The sequence below is a fragment of the Sus scrofa genome, chromosome 2, assembly GCF_054392235.1.
Source record: "Sus scrofa isolate SSC_HxYL_T2T_F1_AM1 chromosome 2, Sscrofa_HxYL_maternal_Yorkshire_Landrace_v2.0, whole genome shotgun sequence".
In the NCBI taxonomy this organism is placed as follows: Eukaryota; Metazoa; Chordata; class Mammalia; order Artiodactyla; family Suidae; genus Sus; species Sus scrofa.
The window spans coordinates 13,951,327-13,966,951 of NC_139384.1; the positions used below are offsets into that span (position 1 = coordinate 13,951,327).

At 46.7% G+C, this 15,625-nt stretch overlaps 1 long non-coding RNA gene across 1 annotated transcript in view; it reads right to left on the reverse strand.

Moving 5' to 3' along the window:
- Nucleotides 1-235: 235 nt before the first annotated feature.
- Nucleotides 236-15,625, reverse strand: part of LOC146405112 (uncharacterized) — a 35,497-nt gene continuing 20,107 nt past the window's right edge. Inside the window, exons 3-5 of the long non-coding RNA XR_014836965.1 lie at nucleotides 7,596-7,779; nucleotides 5,611-5,715; nucleotides 236-3,896 (exon numbers count right to left, since the gene is read on the reverse strand). This is a non-coding gene — a long non-coding RNA (uncharacterized LOC146405112). The remainder of the gene's footprint in view (nucleotides 3,897-5,610; nucleotides 5,716-7,595; nucleotides 7,780-15,625) is intronic.

Here is a 15,625-nt window from a genome sequence, read left to right on the forward strand (position 1 = left end):
AATTGCTGAGAGCCTTTCTCACGCTGTTCCATCATTCTGGAACCATCTCTCCCCACTCTTTGCACATCCAGCCCTTGCTCATCATAAGGTGTCAGATTCAACACTATAGGCTCAGAGTGGTCTCACTTTATAAAAAGTAAATCCCACCCCCCAACCTTCAATTTTGTCCGTATTTGGCCATGTTGCATTCTTTATAATATTTTCACAATTTCTAACCGTTAAAAATTTCTTTAAATTTTTCTTTCTTTATGTCCAAGGGATACAGGATGTAAGTTTCACTTCTCTATCCCTAGCACCTAATTCAGTGCCTGGCATGCAGCAGGTACTCACTAATTATTTTTTTGATAGATTAAACCAGTGAATGAGTGGCTTCTTCAGTAATATCCAAGTGAAGGTGGCCTGTGAGCCATGGGAAGCTTGGGGCATGGAGGGAGGGCTCTGGGCTGGAGAGTCTACCTTGGTGGTACACTGCAGTGAGCTTGGGGTGGGGTGAAGATGAGTGCCCCCAAAAGATGAACCTTCCAGGGAATACACCATTAGAGGGGAGAAGCGAGATGCCAAGGACCAAGCCCGAAGGCACGGGAAAGGAGTGCAAAGCCACGGCAGCAGGGATGGCCAGCAATCAGAAGAGCAACTGGGCAGAAACCATGTTCCAGTAGCCAGTGCAGGAGGGGGCTCAGGGAGAAGCGGGGGTTAGCGTTCTGTACCTCCACTTGGTACCGCAGCATCTGATTCACACCTGACTTGCTTCTCCAATTATTTTTGCCCTGATTGTTGCAGCTGGCAGGTTTCCAAGTGGCAGTGTGATTTTGTTGGCTGCTTGCAATTCCCACCTCTCCGGGTTAGCAGGCATGAGTCTTTTGACCTTGCTGGAAAAGGTGACACCTCTCAATTTAGCTCTGTTTGCAAATGTCAGCTGAGATGCTGCGTGCTCTCTCCACTGGGACTTTAAAAACATTCACAGGAGCCTGGTGTGTGTGTGTGTGTGTCTGTCTGTCTGTCTGTCTGTCTGTCTCTCTCATACACACACCTCACGATGCTTTATTCCCTACACCCTCTGCTCTCTCAGGAAGCAAGGGCACCTGCCAGACCACCACTTTGCAGTTCACTTATTGGGGGGGGGGCTCTTTACTAGCCATTGATACTGTTGTGATAAAAGAAAAAGGAAGTAATCTGAGGCAGGAGACTTAAATCCAAGGAAATAATTACACGGAGGGAGAAAAAGATCAATCTGTCATTTTCCCAAGGGGTGGTCTCCAGAATTCTAGGAGCTGGGTCATCATAGCCCAGAGAGTGATACACATTCCAGGCCCCTTGTTTTTTCTTGAAGGGACAAGCTTTCTGCAGCCAGCTTTGTGTTCATGCCAGATAGAGATTTTAAAAGCTGCTGGTCTGGAGTGCTTATGATGGGCTCAGCATTGTGTTAAGCTTTTTATCTATGTTCATCTTATTTAATCTTCCCTGGAATCCTATCAGGTCATATTATCATTGGCTCCACTTTGCAGATGACAAAGTTGAAGCTCAGGAAGGTGGTGTGACTCGCTGAAGTTCACACAGAATATGCATGATGGAGTCAGGAAGCAAACTCAGGTGATGGGTTCTCCTATGACCCTACTCTGTTGGTGGAGCCACAGAGCCATGCTGGTGGCCTGATGGGGACTGTCGGTGTCTGTCATTGTGACTGGCTAACTGGGGCCTGGCCTTGTGCCTGGATGTTGGAGACAGCTGACAGCTGGAAAGTAGTGGTCCAAGGGGTCCAAGACTTTCTCCATCACACCCCGCCCTGCTTCTACTTTTCTCCTAACCCACTGGGGGCCTTGCAGGGGGCAGGGAGCTTCCACTGAACAATTTGGCAATTTAGCTCTTGCAGGGGAAAAAGACTCATTCCCCCCAATCATTAAAACAAAATCCCAAACAGAAAAAAAAAAAAAAAATCCCTTTTTTAAGCAGAATTCAGCAATTCTTCCCTGTCTCCCAGGGAGAGCTGGTGCTTTCTGTCTTACTGGCAATTAAGTGGGGGTGGGGGACATCCTCTGTGACTCAGACGAGAAGCTGCCTCCACCCACTGCAGGGTTGCCTGCCTTCCCAGGTCGCATCCCAGCTGCAGCCAGGAAGGGCCATCAATGAACCAGCCAGCAAGCAGCACACACACAGAGAGGAGAGAAAGCCTTCCTCCAGGGCTCTCAGAGAGAAGGAGCAATGAGACCCTATAGAACAGCAGCAACAACAGCAGCAACAAAAAGCTGGGCTCTGGAGGGGCCCCCTGGCGGGGAGTAGGACGAGAGCCTCCCACCTCCACCCCCCACCCCGTGTACTCCATTAAGCTGGTCTGACATCATCGCAAGGATGGGCCAGGGCAGCGAGGCGGGAGTGGGGGTGGTTTCATGGCTCCTGTACCCACACCCCCAACCCTGTGCTTTCTCCTCTGTTAGCATGCTGGGAAGCAGTGGTCCAGAAGGAGGAACCCAGCCTCCAAATGGCACCTAGAAACTGGGTTTCTACTTCTTGCATTGTCCTGCATCCCTCAGCTGTGCTTATTTCCTTGTCAGGGAGCGCGAAGGTGATGCAAGGTCATTGCTAAGGTTATTCCTGGCTCATCTATTTTCTGTCCATGGTGCTTGTCCTGCCCAGTTCCTTCAGGCTGCTAGGACTGCTTGGAGCCACATAAAGGCAGGTCTCAGCCTTCTCCTGGGTCACCCTTTGTACTGGATCCTGAGTGTCTCCTGGTTCTGGTGCCACCTTTCACTCTGCTACTACCCCCATGAACAGCTTTCCCATCATGTATGTTTGGGGTCTTTCCAGGGGGACCTTCAAAGTTTTCTGTTGCGGCTTTTGCAGCTTTCCCCCCCAGACCTTTCTGAGAGTCTGCTGATAACCAACTGCATTTCTCTTCATGTGGAATAATCAAACCCTATTCAAATCCACAGTGTTTCTGTAGTACTCTGTCCTTCTCAGATTTGTAAATATGGACTCAACTTCTACTTTTCCTAATACTTTGCAACCACAACAGTGACAGTTAAGACTAATAGTTACTGAGCACTACCTATGTGCCAGGCTCTGTACATCTTGCCTTATTTAATCCTCATAACTCAAAAAAACTAGGGGCTGTTTTTGTTTGTTTTGTTTTTTTGGATGTAGGGTACGGCAGCTTGATGTGGGATCACAATTTCCAGACCAGGGATTGAACCTGGGCTGCAGTGGTGAAAATGCTGAGCCCAAACCACTAGACCATAGGGGAACTCCCAAATGAGGGGCTATTACACTCTGATTTTATAGATGAGGCACTGGAAACTCAGAGAGGGTGACTAACTTGCCTGAGGTCTCAGTAAGCAGTGGGGCCAGGCGCAAGGTAGGAAATCAATGATTGTTTGCTGAGTGAATAATGCGAATGGCCCTCGGGCCATTCGATGGGCTGGCCAGGTTTTCTGGCCTGGGCATGGGCTCCTGGAGATAGAGTCAGGCAAGCGGAGGAAGGACTTTGCTGCAGCAGGAGTTCTTTGGGTGTTCAGTTAAGGCCAAAGGAATCTTGAGGAGGAACGTTGGAGAGGGTGGAGAGCCCCAGGTGAGGAGAGAAAGGATGACCTTTAAGAGGCTTTCCAACTCTGAGAGTCTGAGGCCACTGGATAATTCTTAGTGAAACCAATAAAACCCTTGGCAAATATGAAGCGCTTCCAGCCCCAGCTCTATGCTGTTATGAACAGGAGCTCCGTGAATGTTTCTTCAGGGGCCAAAAAAAAAAAAAAAAGCCAGCATCAGTAAAAACTCAGGTTCTCTGCAGATGGATAATCAGTATTCCATCATCCAAGAACGATGTTAACCCTTGCAGGTAGTGCTGACCAAACTTCTGGTGAGACTATACATCCTCCACAGGCATAAACTCAATTCTCACAACAAACCTATGACGTCACGAGAAGGGTATTAAGTCAGGCAAAGCTGCAATAATAAATTAATCCTAAGTCCTCAGTAGCTTAACACAATAAAAGTTTGCTTTTTTTTTTTTAAATGAAAGAAGTGGGAAATTGTATTCAAGCCAAATGTGAGGATTATAACCCAGGAAAAGCATTTCAGAAAGCTCTGAGAACTGTTCCTACTTGTTACTTTAAAAAAAAAAAATTATATAATGATTTTAATTTTTTTTCCATTATAGCTGGTTTACTGTGTTCTGTCAATTTTCCATTGTACAGCATGGTGACCCGGTTACACATACATGTATACATTCTTTTTTCTCACATTATCACGCTCCATCATAAGTGATTACACACAGTTCCCAGTGCTACATAGCAGGATCTCATCACTAATCCATTCCAAAGGCAATAGTCTGCATCTATTAACCCCAAGCTCCCAATCCATCTTTTTCAAAGGTTGAAGGAAGTTGGGTCACTTTTTACTTTCCCTTTCTAAAACTGGTGGCCTCTGAGGACTTTGTGATGAGGAGAGAGACAGACAGATGGTAGAACAAGGCAACAGGGTTACAGGCACCCTGAGAATCTAAAGTGACATACTACTCTGTATGCCTGTTGTGATCGTTTAATGAAGAGGCAGCTGTGAAGCACTGTGAACCTTGTGCAAAGGAAATGCTCAGGAAATGTGTGATGACAGCAATGCTGATCTGTAAGACCCCAGAGTTGATAGGAGCCCCACACTGAGCATAGAAGTGGGAGGGGGAACGAAGGTGGAATCTCATGCTGTCTAAGCCCTCCTTGGCTGGGGTCACCCATGTCCCTGTCAGAAGGCTCAGCCTTGTCCAACTTTCAGGGTTAAGCTTGACCAGGGCAGGTATATTGGCAGCCTTAGCCCATCCTCTGCAATGGGTCTGGTATCTGGCAATGCTGTACCAGCCCATGCCATCCCTGTATCCACTTCTTCATAGCTGGCTCAGTCACTGTGGCTAAGCATCTGACACAGCATGTCTGTCTGTCTGTCTGTCTATCTATCTATCATATATCTCCATGTTTATCTACTTACGTATCTATCATCTACCACTTATCCATGTATTTATCATCTATCTACCAATTATCCATCATTATCAATTTCTGTATTTATCATCTATCTATATGTCAATTATCTTCTACCTACTTATGTATCTATCATCTATCAATTATCTATTTATCACTCTATCATACATCTCTCAATTTATCTACTTACATATTTGTTATTTATTATCTATGTATTTACCATGTATCTATCAATTTCTATATTTATCATCTATCTATATATAATTTTCTGTCTACTTACATATTTATCATCTGTCTGTCTGTCTGTCTGTCTATCTATCTTCATCATCATCATCTATGCTGGCTACAACTTTTCTTGAATCCCTGAGAACTTGCCTCCTGCCTAGCCCAGGGGCATGATGTTGGGAGCTGTGTACTTTGGAGAAGTGTCTGTTGCCTCGTAGGCTTTCCGTGAGTACCAGGGACTGCCCATACTGCCTCTGTTCACGTGCTTCCTGTCATCTGACTGTCCTCAAGACAACCAGGCTATGGGTTTCCCCTGCCTTTGTCTTCTCAGGTGTGTCTTCCTTCCCTTCCTCACCTGCCTCATGTCTTAAGCCCAAGTCTTTCTGAACTGAGGATTTGAGAGATGGGAGAAGCGCTAATATTTACTCACAGGGTATTTTGCAGAAGAGTTGCAAGCTCAGTTCTGGAGTCAGATCCATGGCTGTTTTCTTGCTGAGTGACACTGGTTAAATTACTTCTGTGTCGGTTTTCTTATCTGTAAGATAATAATGTTACCTAACTCACAGAATTGTTGAGAAGATGAAGTGAGATAGTCCATCCAAAGTGAATAGAAGAGCAGCCTGCACATAGTAATAATCCATCTTAGGCATAATAATAAAAATACTTCTCATTACTATTCTAACCCAAATCTGTCTGTCTCTAATGCATCTGCTTCCCCAGTCTATGGCACATTACAAAAGTATCCCTTGATGGAAAGCCAATCTGAGCAGATTAGCTTTAATTTTTCTCTTTATTCTGCTAAATTCACAGGGGATACTGAAAAAGGGTATTTTTAGGAGGCATTACTGAGAAGCGTAGCAGGTGGCCAGATGGTAATGACAGGAAACATGGTCCCTTCTATCCGCAAGAACAACAGAGTGGCACTCAGGTGTGTAATGAGATAAACGACATTTCTAGAGATATCACACTAGGTCCAGGTGGAAGAGAGGGCACGGTGGAAGCTTGCCAGAGAGCATCAAGTCTGGGAAACAGCACAACAGAGCATTGTATCCAGGGCCATTCCCTCGGTGGTCCTTTCCCTGTCTTGGTGCTGACACCTGGGAATTTACCACCGTCCCCCTCTTTCCAGGCTCTCCTCCAAAGGGTGCCAGCTAGGTTCTATCCTGATGGTGTTTTCCTGTGAACTGTCCTCCTAACAAGGTCAACTCCTTGTTTACTGAATCACAGGCATTGCCAGAAAATCAAATTATGCCACTGGTGATACTATCTCTGGGGGAGAGAAATGCCCTTGGTTCCAGAGCTTTTCTCTGGGATTTCAGTCTTCTGTTCTTATTTGATTTGATTTGACTTTTAGTTCTTGAGAGGGTGAGGTGGGGCTAGTGGGTGTGTCTCCATGTCTCGGCCACTTGGAATCCATAGCTTCCTGCTAGCTGGTTTTCCCGGTCTTTGTGGTACTGCAGCCTGCCATCATGAGATGTGTGGGGTCTGACTCGAAAATGATTCTCAGTGCTCCCCTTCTTTTCCTAATGAAGCTCAAGGAAAACCACTTACTTCTTTCTCCACTTGTAGGAAAAGGCAAGGATGGGCTTGTGTCTGACCCCAGCCAAACTCCTTCCCCGGGACTTTATATATTTAGTCTTTGACTGTGGGCGTGGAGATGGTTGGGGAACCTGTCACTGGAGACTGATCCAGATAACTCATGGGCAACTCGAAGCTGGGGTTCCTGCGGTCCACCCTCTTCCTTGGGGCCACTCTCTGCTTTGAATCATTTATGCTAGAGGTTGTAAGCTTGATGCCTTCATGATAAGTACCTGGAATATGTGAGGTGGTGGGTGAAAGACCCAAGAGAAGGGTTGGGTCTGGGGGTACAGGCCTTTCCTAACAATGCATTGTATATCCTGGTACATCCTGAGTGTAGCTCCCCATCTAAGATTCCTAGTGTTCTTGTACCTGTTTGAAAAACCTGGTAAATACCAACATTCTGTCATCTAGCCTATCTCCCCTAGAATGCTTCTTGTTCCCCAAAGAGGTTTCTCAAACCTTTGTCAGACTACAGGTCTTAACCATTGGGGATTAGAAAACTAAGTCTCCCCAGCAGAGGAAGCAGAGGCCTTTGAGGGTGGTGCTCTGAGCTGAGGTCAGAGCCGTGCTCGGGTACCCGGCCCTGGTCCTCCCTGGCCAGCTCTGTGAGGGACACCAAGCTGCGCTCAGCAGATAGCCTGGGAATTGGTACAAGGGCCACCTTTAACTGAGGCCAGGAAGACACTGAGTGACATGTGAGGAGACAAACAATGCTGGCTGTTAAGAAGGACGTCTATGTCTCACCCATGTAACAACATGAGCACCAGTCTTCTGCGGCTGACACAGGGGCCCTATGGCGCTGCACACGTGACATTTTCTATCTTGTAGCCATACCCTTCTCAGAAATGCATGTTCCATCTTGTGGCCAAGAGGGCTGATTCAGTTCCCAGCACCAAGTGGATTGTTCCAGGAAGCAGGAATGGAGAGAGGGCAAAGCCTGCTTCTTCCCTTTAAGGGCCTGACCATGGCTTCTGCTCACATCACATTGGCCTCAATCCAGGCAGTTGGCCACAGTTAGCTGCAAGGAAGATTGGGAAAGATGGATTTTAGCTGGGTGGCCCTGTGCCACTGCTTATAGAGGGAGAGGAGAGTGGATGCTGGGGAGATAACCAGCAGGTCCACTCCAACACTCATAGGCACAGATACAGTCAATGCCACCCTCTCCTAGCCTCTCATTGGGGTAAGGTGTCTAGGGTCGCCATGCAGAGGGAGGTTAAATGACTTGTCCAAGTTTCCACAGGAAGCTCTCATGGGAGATCTTCAGGCACTAGGCAGGCAGGCAGAAAAGATATTTTTTTGGGGGCAAGGACTCTAGAGTGTTCTTCCTGTATTCCCATGTGCCTACTTTTTCCGTCAAACTTCTTCTGTGTCCTCTGATTCTTCTTCTCTTCAACCAAACTTGAACTCAGACACTGTAATCTCCTTTTAACAAAGGTTGCCTTAAGCAGAGGTTGATATTTTTAAGCGTGAACCCCAGAAGAAGCCAACCATTGCTCCTCTCTACCCCTCCTGAGGAAGGCGTGGCATCTAATCTTCCTATTCAGACTTCCTGTCCTTGTTTTTCCAGGCTACACCTAGGTGGACCAAGGGTGGACATCCCAGATCCCTCCCAAGAGGAGGAGAAACACTGAAACTAAATTAGTTGATGATGGGACTTGAAACAAGAAGTCGCGTAGAACTGGGGTCAGAGTTCCTGCCATGACAAATCAAAATTGTATGTGAGCCAAAGGTTTGGGGGCACAGAGGAGCCATAAGTAACTCCCCAAACTGGTCTGCTCCAGGCTGATGGGGAAGAGGTTCAGGGAAAAGGGAGAGAGAGGGAGGGAGACACAAGGTGGGTGATGACTGATCTCTCATGTTCCTGTACCATCTCATGTGTCCAAACTCTCCTTTATTGCCTGTTGTGTGTTTTTTTTGGGGGGTCACTTTTGTGTAATAGTTGGGGGTATACACTATGGACTCAGAGAGCTCTGAGTTCCACAGCTGTGCCTCCAAGACTGTGACTATGGGCCAGGAACTGAGCCAAGTCACACCTCATCTACAAATAGGGATTCCTTGAGTATCTATCTCATAGGGCAACTCGAGGATAATGCAAGTGACAAGAGCATAAGTCAGCTTGTAAACCAACCAAACTTCCTTTTCTCCTTCCTCCCTCCCTTCCTCCCCCCCTTCCTTCCTTCTTCCCTCCCTCCCTTCCTTTCTTCCCTCTTTTCCTTTCTTCTTTCCTTCTTTGCACCCAAAGATTCAGGATAAAGGGTAAGGCATGAGATACCTGGCCAGTCACGTTCCTACAGCTCCCTTTGGCTCTGTCCTCCTTTGAGGGAGGAGCTCTTTTCATGAATGAATTTGGGGGTGGTTGGCCTAAGTAGATCCTTCCAGAGCCCAGAGCCCACTTCCCTTCCTTTTATGGTTGAGGAAACTGAGGCCCTAGAGGCTCAGCCTCCAGTCCAGGCAGATGCTGTGAGCAGGGGCAGTGCTCCTCCTCTAGCACAGGCCCTGGCCCTGCCGGAGGATGGATTGGCCCCTCCCTCTTCTTCCTTCTCCTCCATTGGGGAAGAGCTGGGCACAGTGGGCCTGAAGAGCCTTCCAGAAGCCTGTACCAATGAATTCGTATTCCTCCTCACATGATGAGTTGGGACCTTCTGACCTCAATATGTAAAGAGATGCTAAACAGGCAAATCAGCAGCACTCTGGTTCTTAAAAATAGCTCAGCAATGCTGCTCCTGCCTCCTGCTCTCATCCCAGCAACTGAGCTTCTGCTCCTGGGCTTCCTTCCTCTAATCGTCTCCTTCCTGCGCTCTGGGCCTGCCTTAGCTGTCTTCCCCACCCTGCCTTCCCTGGTTTGTTCTCCTTCTTTTCCCTCCCGTCTGCTCAGCCTCCCTTTCCAGGTTTCCTTCCCCACATCTTGCCTTTCCTGCCTTCCTGACCCTGGTGTGGACAGACAGACAGGGCAAGGCCCCTTACCACCCACGGGCTACCTGAAGCCACAAGAGGCTGACGTTATTATGATTTGTTTCTTCTTTTAGAAATCTGTGTAGTACATACTTAGGGGGAAATGCACTCTGCCTCGTATCTCCATTTGTACATTTACACTTGAAAAATTTCTGAAAATCTACATCCCAAATACCAATAGTGCATAATTCTACACAGGGAGCTAGATTAAAGTTGTTCTTAAAAAATGTACCCTCCCCCCACCTTTAACAACATCAATACAAAATACACTGTTGTGCAGTTCCTGTTGTGGCTCAGTGGGTTTATGACCCGATCAGTATCCATGAAGTTATGGGTTCAATCCCTGGCCTCGCACAGTGGGTTAAGGATCTGGCACTGCCACAAGCTGCGGTGTAGGTCACAGATGTGGCTTAGATCCTGCTTTGCTGTGGCTGTGGTGTAGGCCAGCAGCTGCAGCTCTGATTTGACCCATAGCCTGGGAACTTGCGGCCCTAAAAAGCAAGCAAACAAACAAACAAAACACTGTTGTGTGTCATCCGGCCTTCCATGATTCTGAGGAATTCCAAAGTTCTCTGGGTCCTTGGTGCCTGCACAGAAGGTATGGAGGCGCCGAGGAGGTTCCAGGCGTGGCTCCCTGGGTTCATACTTCCAGGATTCAAGTCGCAGTTCTGCCTGTCAGTGGTATGACCTTGGACAAGTAACCCAGCCTCTCCATAACAGAATCTAGGATTCTGCTGGGAGGAATCTCGAGTTAATACAGGTGTCTGGTTCAGAGAAATCAGTTATGACGATCAGCCAATACTATCTTTCCAAAGTCCTGAAAAGGTGGTCCCAAGGCCTGACTGACCGTTAGTGAGCTAGTGGGTGTGGGACCATGGGGAAAGGCCCCAGACCGAGGGCAGCAGGTGATAGGTGGGGTGGCTCAGTGGGTAAGCACGGGCTCTTTGGGTCTGGACAGACCTGCCCTTGAGTCCCGGCTCTGTCTTCTTGTAGCTGCGTGACCCAGATCCTGTCAGAGGACACTGAGAGGCCTTAGAACTTTTGCCTGTAAACTTCAGATGCAAAAGCACTGACTTTGTAGTTCAGGGTGTGTCTCCCTTGGGATAATAAACACAGAGGGCTTAGCACACGGCTTAGTTGGCAGATATTATTATTATTAATAGGCATTTAGCAACATATGGTTTGCTTCAGTTGGATGACTTTCTACAAAAGATGAATTGCATAGATTGGTGTTTCTCAATCTTTTTTTCCTTATTGCTCTTTCAGGAATATTTTTGGACATTTTTCACCCTAATTGCCTCCTTCCACGAATTTTATGACCACAAATATACTGCACAGCTGTTTGCGTACGGTGTATGTGTATCTGTGTGTTGTACATAAAAAAGATAAGCTGGTTCTTGTTCATTTTATTTTCCAAGAACCAATTTTCGCTCCTTTGGGGGTAAGAATGTATGGCCTAGAGTGGTGGTTCTCAAAGGGGGAGGGGAGTTTTGCCCCGTGGGAAACATCTGACAACATTTGGAGACATTTTTCATTGTCCCAGTGGAGAGGAGGGCTTGATGCTAATGGCATCTAGTGAGCAGAGGCCAAGGGTCCAGCTAAACGTCCTGCATCACCCAGGAAGCCTCCGCATCCCCCCACATAGAATTCTCCAGGGTAAAATGTCAATAGTGAAGAGGTTAAGAGAACTTGCTTCAGGGTGTTTCCTCCTTATCTAAGATGGCTCAGACAGTGTTTGTGTCCCAGTGATCAGACAAGGTGGGGTGGGAAGCCTCCCCATCCCCCCACATAGAATTATCTCGCATAAAATGTCAATATCGAAGAGGTTAAGAGAACTTGCTGTAGGGTGTTTCTTCCTTATCTAAGACCGCTCAGATAGGGTTTGTGTCCCAGTGATCAGACAAGGTGGGAGATGTGTGTGTGTGTGCATATACGCACACGCACACATGGGGGGGGGGTGTCAAGGCAGCCTCTTTGAGGCCCTGAGCAAGGCCAGATGTGAGGCAGATCCTGTGTCATGGGTGTGATCACCATCTAGGAGTCTTAAGTGTCATTGCTCTGGTCATTCTTTTAAAAAATACTGTAATTCATGAATATTATAAATCAACTATACTCCAATATAAAGCAAAACATTAAATTAAAAAGGAAAAAATTACTGTAATTTACAGAGTCTTGTGTTAGGCAAAGTGGCAGTGGAGTGGGGCTACAGTCCTTTCTTGTTAAAATCCGTATGCCTTTTCCCCTTTATTTTTTATTTCTTTTTAAAATTGAAATATAGTTGATATACAATATTGTGTTAGTTTCAGGTGTACAGCAAAGTGATTCAGTTGTACATATATATTTATATGTCCATATTCTTAAAAAAATTCTTTTCCATTATAGTTTATTACAAGGTATTGAATATAGTTCCCTGATCTATACAGTAGGAACTGGATGTTTATGGAGTCTTTTTTTTTTTTTTTTTTTTTTTTAATGGCCATACCTGTGGTATATAGAAGTTACCAGGCCAGGGATTGAATCCAAGCATAACTATGGCAACACCAGATCCTTTAACCCACTGCACTGGGCCAAGGATCCTACTCCTACCTCTGCAGTGCCCTGGGCCACTGCAGCTGGGTGCTTAACCCACTGTACCCCAGCGGGAACTCCTATGGAGTCTTTTCTTGATGGAGACCATGGTCCTGTTAAGGGCATGATGAATTATTACTATTATTATTATTTTGTCTTTTATCTTTTTAGGTCCACACCCCTGGCATATGGAGGTTCTCAGGCTAGGGGTCTCATCTGAGCTACAGCTGCTGGCCTACACCACAGCTACAGCAATGCCAGATCTGAGCCGCATCTGCGACCTACACCACAGCTCAGGGCAACGCTGGATCCTTAACCCACTTAGGGAGGCCAGGGGTCGAACCCGCAACCTCATGGTTCCTAGTGAGATTCGTTTCCGCTGTGCCACAACAGGAACTCCAAGGGCAAGATGAATTCTTATGTAATAATTATGACCAATAACTTTCACTGCCCATGAACCATGTGTTAGGGATTGTGTTAAGTGCTTTACATGGAGTAAGAAATGATACATTCACAACATTCCCAGGAGACAGGCACTCTGACCACTTTCATCCCCACTTTACAGATAAGGAAACTGAGGCTTAAAGTATTTAGGTAAACTGTTCGAAGTTGCATGACTAGGAAGTAGGGCATCCAGGACTCCAGTGCCCACAAGCTAGACATTGAATTAACACTGCTTCACAACTCTGATGAAAGGTGGGTTCTTCTACGTGTCAGAAGAGGTGGTGTCATAGTGCTGTTGGAGTTCAGTGATGACTCCCAGCAGGAGAAATCATGGATGCCTTCCTGGAGATGGTGGCACCCAACTGGCCTGCAAAGATTAGCGGGATTTGGCCTATGGAGATAGGGCTGGGGGACAGACACTCAGGCAGATGGGACAGCTTGAACAAAGGCATAGAAGTAGGGAAATGCCAGAATGATCTTTCTGAGGAGCCACTGGGCCCCATGGGAAATAATGTTGCCAATACACTTTGCTCAGTTCCCAATTCTGCAGTCAAAATCCATCCATCGCCAAAGAGGGCCTGCTGGCATTTGTAAAAGAGCTTTTGATGTGACTGGTAGTCACAGGTTCCTGTGGAGTGCTTCTAAATAGGAGTTTCTTTCTTTCTTCCTTCCTTCCTTTCTTTCTCTTTCTTTCTTTTTTTCTTTCTTTCTTTCTCTTTCTTTCTTTCTTTCTTTCTTTCTCATTCTTTCTTTCTTTCTATCTTTCTTTCTTTCTTTCTTTCTTTCTTTCTTTCTTTCTTTCTTTCTTTCTCTTTCTTTCTTTCTCTCCCTCTCTCTTTCTCTCTTTCTCTCTTTCTTTCTTTCTTTTTCTTTCTTTCCTTCCTTCCTTCTTTCTCTCTTTCTTTTTCTTTCTTTCTTTCTCTTTCTTTCTTTCTTTCTCATTCTTTCTTTCTTTCTATCTTTCTTTCTTTCTATCTATCTTTCTTTCTATCTTTCTATCTTTCTTTCTTTCTTTCTTTCTCTCCCTCTCTCTTTCTCTCTCTCTTTCTCTCTTTCTTTCTTTCTTTTTCTTTCTTTCCTTCCTTCCTTCTTTCTCTCTTTCTTTTTCTTTCTTTCTTTCTTTCTCTTTAAGTTTTATTGAAGTACAGTTGATTTACAAGTTAAACAGGGGTTTCTTAACTTTAACCTCTTTAACATCTCGAGTCAGGTGAGTTCTGCAGTAGAGGGCCATCGCGTGACTTAGAAGAGGTTTGGCTGCACCCTTGCCTTCTAACCACCCCTCCTTGAGTTGAGAAACCAAAAATGTCTCCTGATATCGCCAAGTGTTCCTTGGGAGGTCAGTCACCCAGGTTAAGAACTACTCTCCTATATGTAGGTGGCAGGGGGTTAGTGGGGCACACAGGCTGAGAAAACCTGTATTCGCATACCAGCCACATAGGGCTGTGTGATTCTGGGCAAGGCCTGCACCTCTCTGGACTTTCATTTCCTTGTCTGAAAGGTGAGGCGGCTGGTGGCAACAGGTGGTCCCTCAGGGCCCTTCTCTCCAGCAGCCCGAGATTGGCCTCAGAAGTACAATCATTTGTAAATCAACTATAATAAATTTTTTAAAAAAATTAAAAAATAAAAATATTAACAAGTGAAGAATAAGACTTATGCATTGTAACTACCAACATTATTGAAAGAAATAAAAGAACATTAAAAAAAAAAAAAAAAAGAAGCAGCAGGATCAGCTGCTCCAGCTGCCTGTTACTGCTTCATTATGCGGTGCAAGGACACTCACACCCCCTGTGAGCCTGCTGTCCCGCCCAGGGAATGGTGGCAGCAGTTGGCTCTCTGCTGGGCTCAGGGCCAGGCTGCCACTGCCTCCCAGACCAGGCCTGTGAAGGGCCCTGGGTGTTGCTTTCCACAGCAACACCCGGGTGACATCCTTAATTACAGTCAGGAAGAGTCAGGCTCAGGAGGTGGAGACGAGGTGTTCCTGGGTGTGAGAAAGTGATTAACACCAGAACACTGGCCAAGTGGGGCAGCTGAAGTCATTTCCTGAGGTCCTGGTGAAGTTGGATCCTCCCATTTCCAGAGAAGAAACTCAGTTCTCGCCTATTCCTTTTGTCCTGGGAGCTGAGCAGATGTCCCAGGGGAGGGCAAGGCTTCCTCTGGCTTCGGAATTTGGAGTCACGTAGAAGACGGCAGTGGCGGTGCTGAGAGGTCCCTCCCACGTTACTGGGAGCTGTTTGCTGTGTGGGAGGGTGGTGGTAGGATCCCCTGCAGGCCAACTGGTGGTAGACTTTGTGACCTTGGGTGTGTTGGTCAACCACTCTGGGTCTCAGTTCCCTCATCTATAGCACATCAACAATCACAGCGGGCTGCTAGGAGTCCTGGGGGCGTACAGGAGTTATACAGTTACCGGCGTTAATACAGATACCTCCAGATGGTGCAGAGGTGAAGAACAGAATTCCCGAAACGTGTCCATCATGTGTCATGAACTGTCCTTGGCCCCCAGTGATCCCTGGAGGGATGATGACGATGATGATGATGATGATTTAGCTGCATCTGAGGCATGTGGAAGTTCCCAGGTCAGGGATCAAACCCGCGCCACAGCAATGACTCAAGCCACAACAGTGACAAGGCCAGATCCTTAACCCATGGAGCCACCCAGGGAACTCCTGGAGGGAGTATCTTAAAGCTCTGTTTTACAGATGAGGCTCAGGGAGGTTGACGCAATTCGCATAAGGTCTCTGGGTTAGCCTTCGGTGGAAAAAATGGTTCAAACTGCAAAGCCCACGTCCTAGTCTGTGTATGAATTCAGGGGTTGTGCTCCCTTTGAGGCGCTCTCCCCCGGCTCTGAGCGCCTGTCACTCACTCCCTCAGCCCGTCTGTCAGAGCCTGAGATGCAAGTCTAT